The sequence below is a fragment of the Pongo abelii genome, chromosome 14, assembly GCF_028885655.2.
Source record: "Pongo abelii isolate AG06213 chromosome 14, NHGRI_mPonAbe1-v2.0_pri, whole genome shotgun sequence".
Taxonomy (NCBI): Eukaryota; Metazoa; Chordata; class Mammalia; order Primates; family Hominidae; genus Pongo; species Pongo abelii.
The window spans coordinates 28561181-28577346 of NC_071999.2; the positions used below are offsets into that span (position 1 = coordinate 28561181).

Consider the following 16166-nt stretch of genomic DNA (forward strand, 5'->3'; position numbering starts at 1 on the left):
AAGCTTTATCACCCTCGTTGAAACCTTTTTTTCATCTCCTAGTGTAAGATAAGCTTGGAAAGACGGGTCTCTTGAGATGTTGTTAATGGGGACCAAGGGTGGCCTAGGGAGCATGTAGGGAGCAGAACTCCTGCATGCTCTTCTGGAGAGGTGTGGTTTTGGGAACTTTTCTAGAGTGGGGGGGAAAAAATAAGATCTCCATGGTCAGTGAAAGGGCAGTTCTTGGAGTCAGCTAGTGGTTCTGATTCCCCTTTTCCCACAGCAGTGGACTGGGGTGGGTGGGGTGAGAGGGCTTCCTGCTCTAGGAAGCAGAACAGAGCCCTGCAAAGCGCCAAGGAGGCCCCCTCTAGTTCACAGGCGGGTGCTCCTGACTTTCCCAGCTTCGGGGATTCATATCTTACTCTCTCTCTTTTTCTCTCTCTCCACCTCCCTCCTCTCTCTCCTCTCTGGCTCTGCCCTGTGGCTGAAGGGCTCGCAGGATAAACTCAAGGGCAACCCTGGGGTGCACCCTGCCACCTTCTTGGCCCACACTGCACCGGCTCATTGTCCCTATGGCCAGTTCGAGTAAGGGGATCTCCAGGTGACCCGAGAAAGCCACGTGCGAGAGCACAGGCACTCTCAAGGCCTGGCTCAAGGGGCACCACAAGAACCCCTTCCCCACCAAAGGCAAGGAGAGAATGCTGGCCACCATCACCAAGATGACCCTCACGCCAGTCCCCACCAGGTTCACCAACGCCCACCGGCGCCTCAAGTAGAGCACGGTGAAGTGGGGCGCGCACAGCAAGGACCAGGAGCACGCAGGCTTCTTCGACAGCGACACTGAGGGCGACCCCGAGAAGGCAAAGATTGACCTGGAGAGCATCCATCTCCATAAGACCAACACCCACGATGGCGACCAGAGCAACGAGGGCGACGAAGACAGGGCTGAGGAACATGCGTCCCTGCCGCCCTCACCCGGAACCAGGGCTCCCCGCTGGCAGCGCCAACGTGCTCAACCCCAAGGCTCGCTCTTGGGTCTGGTCAAGGAGGTCCCAGAGCCTGGCTGCAGGAGCCGGTTAGCCCCAGCGCTGCAGCGGGCGGCCTGCAGGGTGAGCCACGCGGGGAAGTCCAAGATCTGGTGGCTGCCTAGGGCAGCCTCTCGCCCGCAGGGCCCGCCCACCGCTTTGCTTACGCCGCTGCCCGCCGGCCACCCCGGCGCGCAGGGTCCCCAGCCCGCGCCTCCGCCACAGCCGGCTTTCCCGCGCAGCCACGGACTGCACTCCCGCCATGCCGGCAAGGGCTCCAGCTGGGCGGAGGGGGCCTTCCTCGCTCCGGGATCCCTCTCCCCCTGTGTGGCGCCCCGAGGCCTCCCCTTCCTGCGCCACCACCACCGCAGCCGCCCGTCGCGGTGGTCAGGGGTGCTCCGCGGAGACCAGGCCCCGGCCCACAGCGCCGCGCGCTCCCAGGCGCAGCTCCGGATGCCAAGTTCACCTGGACCCCGGCTGAGATTAGAGAGGCCTGGCGAGGTGTGGGGGTGCGCAGGGAGCATGGGCTGTGGTAGCCATGGTGCGTGTTGGTCTTGTGGAGATGGATGCTCCTTCGGGTCAATCTCTGTCTTCTCGGGGTCGCCCTCAGTGTCGCTGCTGAAGAGGCCTGCGTTCTCCTGGTCCTTGCTGTGCGCGCCCCACGTCACCGCGTTCTCCTTGAGAGGCCAGCGGGCGTTGGCGAAGGTGGTGGGGACTGTCGTGAGGGTCATCATGGGCAGGGAAGGGCGCGCGGCAGTGGCCTCGAGCCCTTGGTCTTCTCCTTGCTGAATTTGGAAAGCCAGGCGAGGGCCCTCGTGCTCTCCCAGAGAGCTGCTCTCCACCCGCGGGCCTGCCTGCGCGTGGGGAGAGCGGGGAGGCGGGGACAGGAGACCTGAGCCCCTGGGCGCCCCTTCCACCTGTCCCCCTGCCCCAACACTGGACCTCTTCAGATTCCTCGCCGAGAGGCCGCGTCCCAAGGCTGGATGCGCCGCGCAGCGGTGAAAGCCGCCCTCGCGGCCCGCAGGCGACCAATGGGTGCCGTTGGCTTTCGCCCCGGGGAGGGGACGGGCGCGGGGGCACTGGCGGCGGCGGAGCGCGGCGGGGAAGCTGTGGGGGTCGTGCGGTGGTTATGGAGGGGGCTCCATCCGCCAGCCCTGGGCTCTGGGCAAGCTGAGGAGACTGGAGTTTTTCCCCAGCAGGGAGCCGCGCAGGCCGGCGACGTCTTCCCAAGGCTCTACTGCTGGGACCGTGCCCGCTGCGCCGCTCCCGCCCCCCTTCAGCGCAGTCTGCACCTCTCGCTGGGTCTCGCCAGCTCGCAGTGCGCGTTTATGCTGCGGTAAATGCATTGAAGGAACTCACAGCTTATCTAATAGGGTTTGAAATAATTTTCGGTATGCCAGCTGGGGTGTGGTTTGCCCAATTCTGATCCTGTTTCCAGAGAACACAGCTGCTTAGACAATCTGTTATCTTCGCGTCCTTCCTTTTGACACCAGAACATCCTAGAGATCAGGGGCCTCTCCCATGCCTTGGAACCATCCTCTCACGGTGCTGCTCTTCACTGGTGCCAACAACAGAGCTCCCGCAGGCAGGCCTGGATCAGTGGGGACTGGGGCCCTGAAGTGAGATGGAGCAAGGCAGAGCGGCCCTTGGGAGAGGGGCATGGGGCGGCCCTGTGCTTTAGACTCGGCACCCTATGGCTTGAGGAGGTGACACTGTGTCGACGTGCGTTTGAAGGGAGGACGGCGGAAGGTACATGCCGTCTCCCGGACGTCATAAACTCCGCGGACGCGGGTCACACCCGCGCGCACGCGCAGCAGGGGTCTTAGCCACACAGGCGCACGGCGGGGCACGGGCCCTGCCGCAAACGGGCGCGCTCCCTTCTGGGCAAGCAGGTGCGAGGCGCGCGCCATGGAACAGCCCTTAGCTGAGTTTCGGTTTGCGCGCAAACGGCCGGCCTGCCTGCCCAACGCAGCATTTCCAGCCAGGGCTCACAAACCTCGGGAGAGAAGGTGGAAGCCGCAGCGGCTCTAAAGGCAGTCCCAGGCTGGCTAAAGCGGTTCCTGGTACGGAAACCGAGGCCCCAGGGCTCGGGCCCTACCCAGCCTGGTTCAGGTGAGAGGAGGGAAGCCTCGGCCCGGTACCGGCGTCGGAACCACAGTCGGGCCTGGCCCTGCTGCCGGGGCGGGGCTGCTGGGCTTCCCTCCCGCTCCGGGCTGGACCTGACATCTGCTTCTCGCATCCGCACTGATCCGAGCTTTAACATTTCCTTTCCAGCCCACGAACCACGCAGCTCCGGATTCCAGGCAGGAAGCGAGTGTCAGGGTCCTGGAAGAAAGCACCTCTGTCCTTGAGTTTTTCACCCCTAATTGAGTTATCGTGACACCCTGTGGCTTTGGGAAACCTCTCCACAACCAAATGGAGCCACAGCCCTCTGCTAATGAGGGTAGAAGGTCGAATTAGATACAGATCAAAAGTGGCAGTAATTAAGGCTTCATTTGATTTACACCTGGGGCATATGCGGCTCATGGCCCAGATAGCCTGTGACTTAGAAATGGGTTTAAATAGAAAATCTACAAAAGTGTGTTAGCTGTAACTGCCGGTGGTGGCAGAAGCTTGTTCAAGTTCAATAGTGAATGTTCAAGACAAAAACAACAAAAAGGATTAAATGTAACCTTTTCACACGTAATTTATTTTGGTAATCTCTTATTTTGCAGATTTAATTTGCATCCTTTTGTGTTTTCATTTTGTTTTAACCAACGAGTAAAATGGTAAGGTGACTTGCAGTGAGACTGAAATGTCTATGTGGAGATACAGGATAAAACATATTCAGGGATAAGTGTTTTGCAACAATCTGTGCCAAGGGTTTGTTCCTCATAAGTGTAATAAGAACTAAAAGGTTTTTTTTTTGTTGTTGTTGTTGTTTTGAGACAGGGTCTCACTCTGTCGCCCAGGCTGGAGTGCAACGAATGGCATGATCTTGGCTCACTGCAACCTCCGCCTCCCAGGTCCAAGTGATTCTCCTGCCTCAGCCTCCTGAGTAGCTGGGATTACAGGCATGTGCCACCATGCCCGGCTAATTTTTTTGTACTTTTTTAGTAGAAACAGGATTTCACCATATTGGCCAGGCTGGTGGTGAACTCCTGACCTCAAATGATCCACCCACCTCGGCCTCCCAAAGTGCTGGGATTACAGGCCTGAGTCACTGCGCCCGGCCATGATTCCTTTTAAAATTAAAATGTACTGGAAGAGAAGTGTACCTTGCTCACCTTAAAATTATTTCCCTTAAGTTCATCTATTTTTGCACAACATTTGATTTGAGGGAATTTTTTAAAATTACGGAACCTATTGTTACTCAATTTTGATTTGATATTCTCAGCAATATACAGGATTCCAGCTGACTTGCAGAAAGATGAAGAGTGCAGCAGCACAGTTCAAACATTAGAACTTTCTTTTTTCTTTTTCTTTCTTTCTTTCTTTTTTTTTTTTTGAGACAGAGTCTCACTCTGTTGTCCAGGCTGGAGTGCTGTGGTGCGATCTCGGCTCACTGCAACCTCCCCTCCCGGGTTCAAGCAATTCTCTTGCCTCAGCCTCCCAAGTAGCTGGGACTACAGGTGTGCAAAACCACACCCAGCTGGCCTAGAACTTTCTGAGTAAAACAATTGCTTAAGATTTTAGAATCAATTTCCCTTATTCTTTTTCTCTCTGCAGTTAAAAAACAATGTCTAACCCATGCAATGAGCTTTTGACTATATGCCTCATTTCAAAAGGAATATGAGATCATTGAGTTGGACCCAGAGAAACTGAACTCAGAGAAAACTTCCGTTATTGAGAACCCAAAAGCTAATGGCCAGACAAAAGGATGAGAGGAAATGCTAGACCTCCAGTTTGTTATTAATTGCTCTTTTTTGTTTTGTTTTGTTTCGCTTTTTATTGAGATGGAGTCTCTCTCTGTTGCCCAGGCTGGAGTGCAGTGGTGCGATGTCGGCTCACTGCAACCTCTGCTGTCCAGGTTCAAACGATTCTTGTGCCTCAGGCTCCCGAGTAGCTAGGACTACAGGCATGTGACACCACGCCCAGCTAATTTTTTTGTATTTTTAGTAGAGACGGGGTTTCGCCGTGTTGGTCAGGCTGGTCTCAAACTCCTTACCTCAAGTGATCCACCTGCCTTGGCCTCCCGAAGTGCTGGGATTACAGGCGTGAGTCACTGTGCGTGGCCAATTGCTCTGTTTTTCATAAGGGACTCTGCCTTAAGCTCATTTTCATTGACTTATCATTTCTGGGTTTGCTCTGGTGTGAAAATTCTCATTAAATTTTTTTCTTCAGATTATCTCTAGTTCAGAAAAAATAAAATTAAAAAATACATAATTTATAATTCATGTCACAAAATTTTGATGGCACACTGTGGCCTGTCAGAGATTTCTTTAACATTCGTTTTTGTTTGTTTAGTTTTGGCTTTTGGTTTTTTATTGAAACATGATTTATATACTATAGAATTTATCTGTTTTAACATACAGTCCAAAGATTATTAGGAAATTTACTGAGTCATGCAACCATCACTACAGTCCAACTTTAGAACATTTTCATCACTCCAAGAAGATGCCTCATGCCCATGAGCAGTCACTACACATTTCCAGCCCCAGCCCTATGCAAACATTAATCTACTTTCTGTCTGTATACATTTGTCTATTCCAGATGTTTCATGTAAATGGAATTATACAGTATGGTAAACATCTTTTCATCTACTTATTTTTATATTCAACTAAGTTTAACATGTAGCCATAACCAAATATTTAATTTTCTCTCCAGAAGCTTGAAAATATTTATTATTCTTGATACTTACTTCGCCTTCTGATTTCTGTTTTTTATAATGAAACAGTCTTTTAAATGATTGCAATTATTGATTAATTCTTTATTTTCCTCTTCTAGCAGACCTTCTTTTTCACTCTTGAAACAGCAGCCTTGGATATTAATTACTATTTGTTCATTATCCCCTTTCTTATGAGCACCATCTAGTTGCTGTTCAAGCTACAGATTTTCATGTTGTAGTTGAGATATCCGCTCCTCTGCATAGTCTTGCTTTCTTTATCTGATGCTGTGTTTGGCTTAGGTCCTTTGGCACACTTTTTTTTTTTTTTTTTTTTTGAGGTAAAAGATAACAGTGAGTTACTGAACAACTTTCTAAAGCTGGAATTAAATTCAATACCCTAAAAAGTAAACTCCATGAGACAAGAAGTTCTCTCAGAGAATTTTGTATTGTTCAGATGGCCAAATTAAGTCATCAAGGCCATCCTTAAAATGTGTTTGCTTTTTGACCTTTTTCTTTTGACGCTTTCTTTGCAGGCCTGTCATACTCGTCTTTCTCCTTCCTGGGAAATTGCTGATGGTAAGTTTTCACACCTTGATTTTGTTGTATTGATCCATCATCATCGTCAGCAGATGTACTATTATATAGGTTTTCTGATACTTGTGTATGTATATATATATATATATATATATATATATATTTTTTTTTTTTTTTTTTTTTTTTTTTTTTTTTTTTACTTTTGTGCTTCTTCCTCCTTCAACCTGTGGTTATTTATTTTCACTTTTCTCAGGCCTTTCTTGTTATTCCTCTGAAGTCACTTCTAAGTCTTGTTCTGCTCTGGATGTTTATACATCCTTTCTTTTTACTGCATTCTTCACAACAGATTCTTCCATTTCAGTGGTAGGCTTCAAGGAAAGATGTTTTACAGGAGGCCCTTCTCCTTTTACCATATTTTTTTTCTTTTTTAAATGAAGGTTCAAGTAAAGACTCTGAAGCAGTCTCAGGGATATACTGCTTGGTAGTAAAAGTAAAGTCTTCATCATCTAGTTTACGGCATGAATCAACACACAGTTCTTTGAAAATACTGAATGCAGATTCGTCAGAACTCCCTGAATCTTCTGCACTTGCTCCTCCTTTTTTCAAACTTGCATTCTTTTGATGCTTCTGGATTGTCATTTTGAAGACCATTTTCAGGTATCTTTTTTTTTATGTTGCAAAATTTGTTGTTGAATGCTAGTCAAAACACCACAAATAGCATAATCGTTTGCTGTCTGTCCATACGTATCTTGAATAAAGACAGTAATATTTTGTTGAAGAATGCCGACTATACCTAACGAGCCATAATGTACGGCAGGCGTGAAGGCTGTTCCTCTCAACCTATCAACAGCATGTGCATTTGCTTGTTTCTTCACTAAAAATTCCAGCATTTGCTGTCTTTTGCAAACTGCGGCAAGTAAAAGTGGTATGTGTCCATCGTTGTTCAGCACTTCAATATCCGTATCATAGGAAAGTAGTTTTTCTACCAGGAATGTACTCTCATTATAGGACAGCATAGTGGAGAGCAGTGTTGCCGTAGACATCCACGTTCCAGCAGAACGATGCCACAAATCTCTTCCTGGCAATGTACAGCCTCCTCAAAGGCATCCCATTTTGTTTATCAGCAATGTCAATGTGGCATTTTCAGTTCACCAGGAGAGTCCCCACTTTCACGTGGCCATGGGCACAGGCCAAATGTACAGCAGCCCTGTCCATCCACAGCTGAAGGGATAGAGAAACTGCCATGCGGATACACACAGAATATGCTTCAGCCATAAAGCTTTGGGAAATCCTGTCATCCGCAGCCACATGGAGAAACCCAGAGGACATTAGGTCCAAGAAAATGAGCCTGGTGGAGAAAGTCCCACACTGCGTGATCTCAGGCATGTGGACTCCAAAAAGCTTTATCTCCTGCCCATCCACAGATGAAGGGATCAAGAAACTCTAATATATATACACAAAGGAATGTTCTTTGGCCATCAGGATAATTAAAAGATGTCATTTGGAGGAACACAGATGGCCCGCCGAGGCTGCGGCTGCCTCATCCTGCACTGTGGATGGAAGCCGCTGATCTGACAGGAGGTGGAGCTCAGGTGGTAATGCTCACTCTTGCTGTGCTGCCAGGTTCTTAACAGGCCAGGGACGATACTGGTCCAGGGGTGGGGGAGCCCTGCTCCAGATGACAGCCAGAGTAGTCTTAAATGTAAGTTGGATTGTTAGTTCCGTGCTTAGACCTTTAGCCATTTCCCATTTCCAGAATCTTTGGCGTGGCCTGCCTGGCCCTACTTGATCTGGCTTCTGTTCTCCCACCCTCCCTCGTTAGCCCCCATCATCTCATGCTACTCCCCCTCGCCCAGGACACTGCCCAGATATGTTCTTCTCCTTGGGCAAGAAGTTCTGTGCATGCAGGTCAAATCTGAAAGGGACATTTCTTTCTTTAATGAGTGTCAGGGATGGGGGATGTGGCTGATGATATAAGGGGCCCTCCAATCAGACTTTCTAATCTAACGGAAAAGATAATTACAATGTTGATGCTAAAAAAGAAGGTTCTGGCAAAATAGAACTTCTGAAGCATCATAAATCAGATGACTAACATTTGTGATCCCTTTCTAAATTTTCATGTGAAGAAGAATAGGGGATGTAACTGAAGAAATGAACTAAAAGTTCTTCTATGTATTGATAACCTAAGTGTGGGATGCTGTTTGGCTCTGGAAACACGTGGCCTCCTGGTACTTAATAAACAATCTAGCATCACACATGACCTGTATTAAAAGAGACACTTCAGTGCTGAATTGTTTGGTGCTCCAAGGGCAGGAGAGCCAGTTAGTGCTTGGGGAGGCAGAGGGGGAACCTTACCTGATGGCCAGGGATGTTGGGACTGACTCAGTCCATGAACTGTGCTTGCCTGGAAGAAAGGCAAGGAGTTGAGGAAGAGAGAGGAGATGGAGGCAATTCTAGGCCTGAGATGGTTCTGAGAATATCTGTGGGTAATAAACCAATTAAGCTAGAGTAGAAGGGTCATTTGTGGAGCAAAAGGTTGTGGATTGTGTTGTACATGGAATTTCTTAGGCCACTGTGGCTCTTTAGTAGATAGTGAAATCAATATAGAGGATCTTGTCCCCCATTAAAAATGTTTTGTTTTGTTTTGTTTTGTTTTTTTGAGACAGAGTCTTGCTCTGTCGCACATGCTGGAGTACAGTGGAGTACAGATTCTTTTAAAAAATACAAGTTAAAGATTGTGATAGAAATATGAAAACTGGCCGGGCGTGGTGGCTCATGCCTGTAATCCCAGCACTTTGGGAGCCCGAGGCGGGTGGCTCACCTGAGGTCAGGAGTTCAAGACCAGCCTAGCCAACATGGTAAAACCCCCGACTCTACTAAAAATACAAAAGTTAGCCAGGTGTCTTGGTGGGTGCCTGTAATCCCAGCTACTTGGGAGGCTGAGGCAGGAGAATCACTTGAACCTGGGAGGTGGAGGTTGCAGTGAGCCCAGATCGCACCATTGCACTCCAGCCTGGGCAACAGAGCGAGACTGTCTCAAAAATAAAATAAAAAGAAAAAAAAGAAAAAAGAAATTATTAAAACTGTCTTAGTTTTGGTTCTTGGTTTAATCCAGTTCAAAATGGTCTAAGACAAACTAAAGGAATTTATAATAAGGACACAAGAGTTTTGTTTTTGCTTTTGTTTTTTTCACAGACTCCAGGAGTAGACATACAGGCCAGGTCTCACATGTAAAGAATCAGAACACCTTTAGAAAGGCAAGCAGCACCTCTCTGTTTCTTGCCTCTGCATCTCTCTGTGCTTCTGTTTCATTTTCTTTCAGGACCTTCTGCTTTGCACAAAGGTGGTATGCAATTAGAAGACGTCTGAGGAGACAAGTATGCATCTCCCACCACAACATTATATGATGCTTGGAGTAAAAACAGTCCTCCCTGTTCCTACCCACGATTGTATTATTCAATAAAGATTGCTGCCAGGCATGGTGGCTCATACCTGTAGTCCCAGCACTTTGGGAGGCCGAGGCTGGGCAGATCGCTTGAGACCAGGGTTTGAGACTAGCCTGGACAACATGGTGAGCCACCATCTCTGCAGAAATAAAATAACATAAAATTAGCCAGGTGTGGTGGCCTGTGCCTATAGCCTCAGCTACTTGGGAGGCTGAGGCAGGAGAATAGCTTGAGCCCTGGAGGTCCAGGCAACAGTAAGCCATGATGGTGGCACTGCACTCCAAACTGGGTGACAGAGTGAGACCCTGTCTTAAAAAAAAAAAAGATTGCATTATTCAATCTTTTTTTCCCATATATAATTTATATAGTTACATAATTACATTCTAGTTTTTGCATATGCCAAGAACTACATATAATTTAGTATTATGCTGTTTTCACTTATATATCACATACATTTTCCTATATAGATATATAATATCTATATTTGTCCTTTTCCACTTGACTGCTGTGTTTCTTAAATTGATATACTGTGATGTAAGCCAGTTACAGATTGGTATGGATTTAAATTACTTCCTATTTTCTGTTTTATTAACAATAAACACTGTTATGATATAGTTTTCATTTTTGTTTGGTTTTTGATCATTTCCTGTGGAAGTATTCTCAAAGCTGAAATTACTGAATTAGTGGGAATGAACATGGCTGTCTTTTTAAATGTTTTGGCAGCTTACTCTCCAAAAGGATTACACCAATAGGTATTGCCACTAGCAGTAGTTAAGAGTTTGTCTCACCATGATTACAGATTTTTCAAAATTGGTAGCTTATTCACACTGATTGGAACATATGAATTGTTCAATATTTTATAATATGTATATGGGAAAACCCTTAAATAGATTAATCAAGAACATATAAGTATGTAATAAATTCCATACTGGATTACATCAATGATCCTTCTGTCTCTGCATCTTGAAACCTAGTTAAGCTCTTCTATGTTAAATTCACCCTGATAGAGTTTTGGAAAATACTTGCTTTTTATTTCTGAAAGTTTTTGCAAAGGATGAGGTTTGGTTTTATGAAAAGTTTTGTCTCTGAAATTATCTGCCTAGACTTTGGACAAGGTGTTCTATTAATTGTCAAATACAATTGAATTGAATCACATTTTTCTTTCTAGGTTACTTTATAAGATGTTCCTACAGGTCCTAAAAAAAAATGCCCACAAGGAGCCAAATTACTTTCTTCATGGATCTAATATTGCTTTATAGTATTGCTATATAGGTTTAGATAATTATGTTGTTTCACCTTCAGTAGTCATATTTTAGTTGTAGGTAAAGTCATTCCTAGTTAAAATAGTATGTAAAGCAAACACATTTGAAATCACCATTATTCGACATGTTTTGCTATTACTTACAAGTAACAATTTACATTATTTTAATGTTGTAAATAGTTGTGGAATTTAGTCATTTTCTGTATATTGAATTAATTACTGGCATTAAATAAGTGTCTTCTCTCTTTAGTAGCTTAACTCATTTCCTGAATCTACCCATTTGATATCATACTTTTGATTGGTAAAGTCACACATAAATATCTATTTTACTTTTTATAAAATAATGTCATAAAAATATGGAAGATTTTCTGGCAGACATTATTAGCTAACTGATGACATTTTCAGTTAGTGCCAAAAACTAATATATGAATATATAAAACATCAAATGTTTAGCGTAAACTTTATAAATAGCAGAAATGATTAGAAGAAATTACTCACATATTGTCTGCTAAAATAAATACTAAAATTTGACAACATGAAAAAATATAGTTTCTTGAGCTGATCAAATAAATTGATCATAATTCTTCCTCGTTTTGTTTTCTGTGTCTGTGGAAGTCATAGTGAATCCAGAAAATGTATAGCTTGAATTCTGTTGGGTTTTTTTTTCTTTATTACTTAGTTTACATACATTTTTGTCCTCCTTTGAACTTACTTTCTCCAGACTTGGGTATGTCATGGGCATAAATCAAACCACTCAGATCCACTTCTGGAGGTTGATGTTGGTTTTAAAGCAGGTCCTTGTGGCATCCGTTCCCTTTCCATTGCTAGTCAGTGCAGAGCTCACCTAAAAGCTATCAACCAGATAAAAGGTTCTGATGCAAATAATTTGACAACCCATTAGCTAGAAAACTATTTCCTGAATAACTTAAAATCGACCAAAGCCTTCCCCCATATGTGACATTGTTCTGCCATTCCCTTCACTTTTGCAGTCCTCCTTTGTATAGCCTTGGAAAACAGATCAGCAAGGTAGCAGTGAAAGACATCATGATACCAAATAGAAACAAGGACTTGGAAGACACATTGGACCTCTTAATTTTCAGGCTACTTGATAGTAGATACAATTCCTTACAAAAGAACATGGCTTGATCTTGGGAAAAGAGGGTGCTGGAGGTGAGGGAAGACGAATTAGCCACCAAGACGGTTCACCTTGCAATTCAATCATTTAGATCTAACTGGAGAATGATTGCTGCCATGTTCCAGAACAAGAATGAAAGCCTCGTTCCACAACGAAAAGGTGAATTTATATCTTCTGTGTTAGATTCTAGGAAAAAAGGAAGTAAAAGAAATACAGAACGGTCCTTGATTCACACCTTTCATCCCTCCCCATCAGAACTTTATTCTTCCTAACTACAAATCCCATGCTGAAATTCTACTGTACTTGATAAGCATACAATCATATTCAGGGCTCTGCCAGGACAATATTCTTTTTTTTTTTTTTTTCTTCAGACGGAGTTTCACTCTGTCACCCAGGCTGGAGTGCAGTGGCGTGTTCTTGGCTCACTGCAACCTCCACCTCCCGGTTGAAGTGAGTCTCCTGCCTCAGCCTCCTGAGTAGGTGGGACTACAGGTGTGTGCCACCATGCTTGGCTAATTTTTGTATTTTTAATAGAGACGGGGTTTCACCATGTTAGCCAGGCTGGTCTCAAATTCCTGACCTCAGGCAATCCGCCAGCCTCAGCCTCCCAAAGTGCTGAGATTACAGGCGTGAGACACCGTGCCCGGCCAACAGTATTCTTAAGTATAAAGAACATATAATAGTTGGAAAAATCTATGAGCAGAAATATTTTAGGGGATATTTTGTTATATATTCAGTATTTCTATAAATGTTTTCAAAATATACAAACTTTTGAATGACATAATGCTTTCTGTATTTCTCTTCTCCACTTGGGCAGTTCTGTGAACACAAAACATCTCCTCCTGCTCTGATGTTTCACTTTTTATATGGTTTTGATTGGTATCCCCACCCAAATCTCATGTCAAATTGTAATCCCCAATGTTGGCGGTGGGGTCTGGTGCAGGTGATTGGATCATGGGGGTGGATCCTTCATGAATGGTGTACCACCCCTTTGGTGCTGTCTCCTGATAGTGTTCTCATGAGATCTTCCTCCTGCTCCTACCATGTAAGACACGCCAGCTTCCCCTCACTTTCCACCATGATTGTAAGTTGCCTGAGGCCTCCCCAGAAGAATCCACTATGCTTTCTGTAAAGCCTGCAGAACCATGAACCAATTAAACCTCTTTTATTTGTAAATTACCCAGTTTCAGGTATTTCTTTATAGCAGTGTGAGAATGGATTAATAAAACTTTCCAGAAAGATCATTTCATTCCCCATTCTTTGTCCCCTTTCCATCTGCCCTTTATTCTTTATTGATTCCCCTGGTCTCTGACCACCCACCTCAAATTTTTACCTTATCTATTTTATAATCAATTGTTCCATGTGTTATCATGCTAAATATAAACCCTTTTTATGATGATAGACATCATGACTAATAACTTCTGTAATAGTGATGAGGATATCTGAAAAACATATATTTTAAAAATAGATACACAATAGATATGACATCTATGACTGGTGTAAGAAGAAGGTTCTAATTGGAAGCTGATACAGAAGGAGATCAGTTTGTTTCAGAGTACTTAATAACCTGAATCTCACCCAATACAAAGCACAAAGGTTGAAGAAGTGATAGCCCTTTTTAAGTGAGCTACCAGGGATTAACCACTAAATTTTAGTACCATTGCATATAGTATTTGTATATTGTATCTCTGAGTTCTGTGAACCAAAGAAGAAAAGGTTGATTTTTGGAGCAAGCATCTTTACCACGACTAGGCAAAATAAAAAAGAAATAGAAGTCAGAGTTGATAGATGTCCACTATCAAAAACAACTTACATTCAGCTGGGCGCGGTGGCTCACGCTTGTAATCCCAGTACTTCGGGAGGCCAAGGTGGGCGGATCACGAGGTCAGGAGATCCAAGACCATCCTGGCCAACATCGTGAAACCCCGTCTCTACTAAAATACAAAAAATTAGCCGGGCATGGTGGTGCGTGCCTGTAGTCCCAGCTACTTACTCGGGAGGCTGAGCCAGGGGAATCACTTGAACCTGGGCAGCAGAGGTTGCAGTGAACCGAGATCGTGCCACTGCACTCCAGCCTGGCAACAGAGCAAGACTCTGTCTCCAAAAAAAAAAAAAAAAAAAAACACTTACATTCTAAATTAGAATTGAGTAGCTGAGTAGCTGTGGAATAAAAAGAGATCTGGATTGCCCATGAATGTGAGGACACATGACATACATCTCTGGAGTTATGGAGACAGCAGAGGTCAAGATTGTAACTTCTGAGTGAATACTTCTCATGGGGAAAACTAAGCTGAGAGAAAAGCTAGTATTACATTGTTGGTAGCATAACCCACAAACACAATTTAAAAATTCCTTTGGGACATAAAATATGTTAATGTAGCATATGGAACCAAGACATAATAACTGTACTAGTTCCTTCTGGACCAAAATAAATTGCTAACCACATACATAGTTTATTTTCAGAACCCTCAAGGTATTATGCCTCCAATATGCACATTCTAAATTAGTTAAACAGAGGAATCAAGAAATGGTCAAAATAAGGGTGAGGGAAGCAAGAGTTTCTAAAGCTATCACAAGATGTTGTAGTTGTCATCTCTAGAAATTTAAACAGCAGGGTAAACTTTCTCAAAAAGATGTATCATAGGACTATCTCTAGTCAAAAATGATTGCAGAATGGGCAGAAATCTCAGAAGCCTACCAAAAAGGTAATTTAAGCAAAGAAAGAAAAAAAGGAAGGGAGTGAAGGAATGAGAGAGGGAGAGAGAAGAATTTCCTACCACCAAGTTAAAAAGAAAACAATAACAAAACTTTAGGAGACTGTAAAGTCATTGTGTCTCAGACCCAAGACTGGTTTCTATAAGAATAAATGTAGTCGCAGCCAGGCGCAGTGGCTCACACCTGTAATCCCAGCACTTTGGGAGGCTGAGGCGGGTGGATAACCTGAGGTCAGGAGTTCGAGACCAGCCTGGCCAACATGGTGAAACCCCTTCTCTACTAAAAATACAAAAAATTAGCCAGGCGTGGGGAGCGCGCCTGTAATCCCAGCTATTTGGGAGGCTGAGGCAGGAGAATTGCTTGAACCCGGGAGGCAGAGGTTGCAGCGAGCCGAGATCACGCCACTGCACTCCAGCCTGGGCGACAGAGCAAGACTCCATCTCAAAAAATAGATATATAGTCTTAGTTTTACACAGAGATGCATGCACATATACACAAGATGTAGTGATTGAGAATCTTAAAGAGTAAAACAAAATGTATGTTAACTGGATATCTGAGAAAAATGATTATGATAAAAAGGGCCTAGTCACATTATCCAATGGGGAAAATGAACTTGAAAGAATGTGAATATAAATACAAGTAATACAAGTTTTCCAGAAAGAAATGTTAACAGAGAATGAATACCTTTTAAAAGTCATTCCAATACTGGGAAAACTAGATATCCACATGCAGAAGAATGAAATTAGATCATTATCTCACATTATATACAAAAATCAACTCAAAATAGATTAAAGATTTAAAAGACCTGAAACTGTAAAACTGCTAGAAGAAAATAGGGGGAAAGCTCTACGTCACTGGTCTGGACAATGATTTTTTTGGATATGACAACAAAAGCACAGGCAACAAAAGCAAAAATAGACAAACAGGATTACATCAAACTGTTAATAGAAAACTCTGCATAGCAAAGGAAATAGTCAGCAGAGTAAAGAGCCTATGGAATAGGAGAAAATATTTGCAAACTATACATCTGGTAAGGGGTTAATATCCAAAATACATAAGGAACATAAACAACTCAGTAGGAAGAAAACAACTCAAACAGAAAGTGAGCAAAGGACCTAAATAGACATTTCTCAAAAGATGACATACAAATGGCTAATAGGTATATGAAAGCATGCTCAATGTCACTAATCATCAGGGAAATGCAAATTAAAACCACAATGAGATATTACAGAAGGTATTAGAATGGAGATTATTTAAAAAAAAA

General features: G+C 44.2%; 1 protein-coding gene across 18 annotated transcripts in view; it reads left to right on the forward strand.

Moving 5' to 3' along the window:
* The first annotated feature begins 1413 nt into the window (after positions 1 to 1413).
* Positions 1414 to 16166, forward strand: part of LOC100434580 (RING finger protein 17) — a 144786-nt gene continuing 130033 nt past the window's right edge. For 4 of the 18 annotated variants that reach the window (XR_008512872.1, XR_008512873.1, XR_008512874.1 and 1 more), the window contains exons 1-4: positions 1734 to 3116; positions 6345 to 6387; positions 6783 to 8047; positions 12042 to 12346. The gene's annotated coding sequence lies outside the window, so the exon portion shown is untranslated. Of the gene's footprint in view, positions 1546 to 1723; positions 3117 to 6344; positions 6388 to 6782; positions 8048 to 12041; positions 12347 to 16166 lie in introns of those variants that run through there. The other 14 variants (XM_054529441.2, XM_063714752.1, XM_054529446.2 and 11 more) reach the window with 10 other exon arrangements.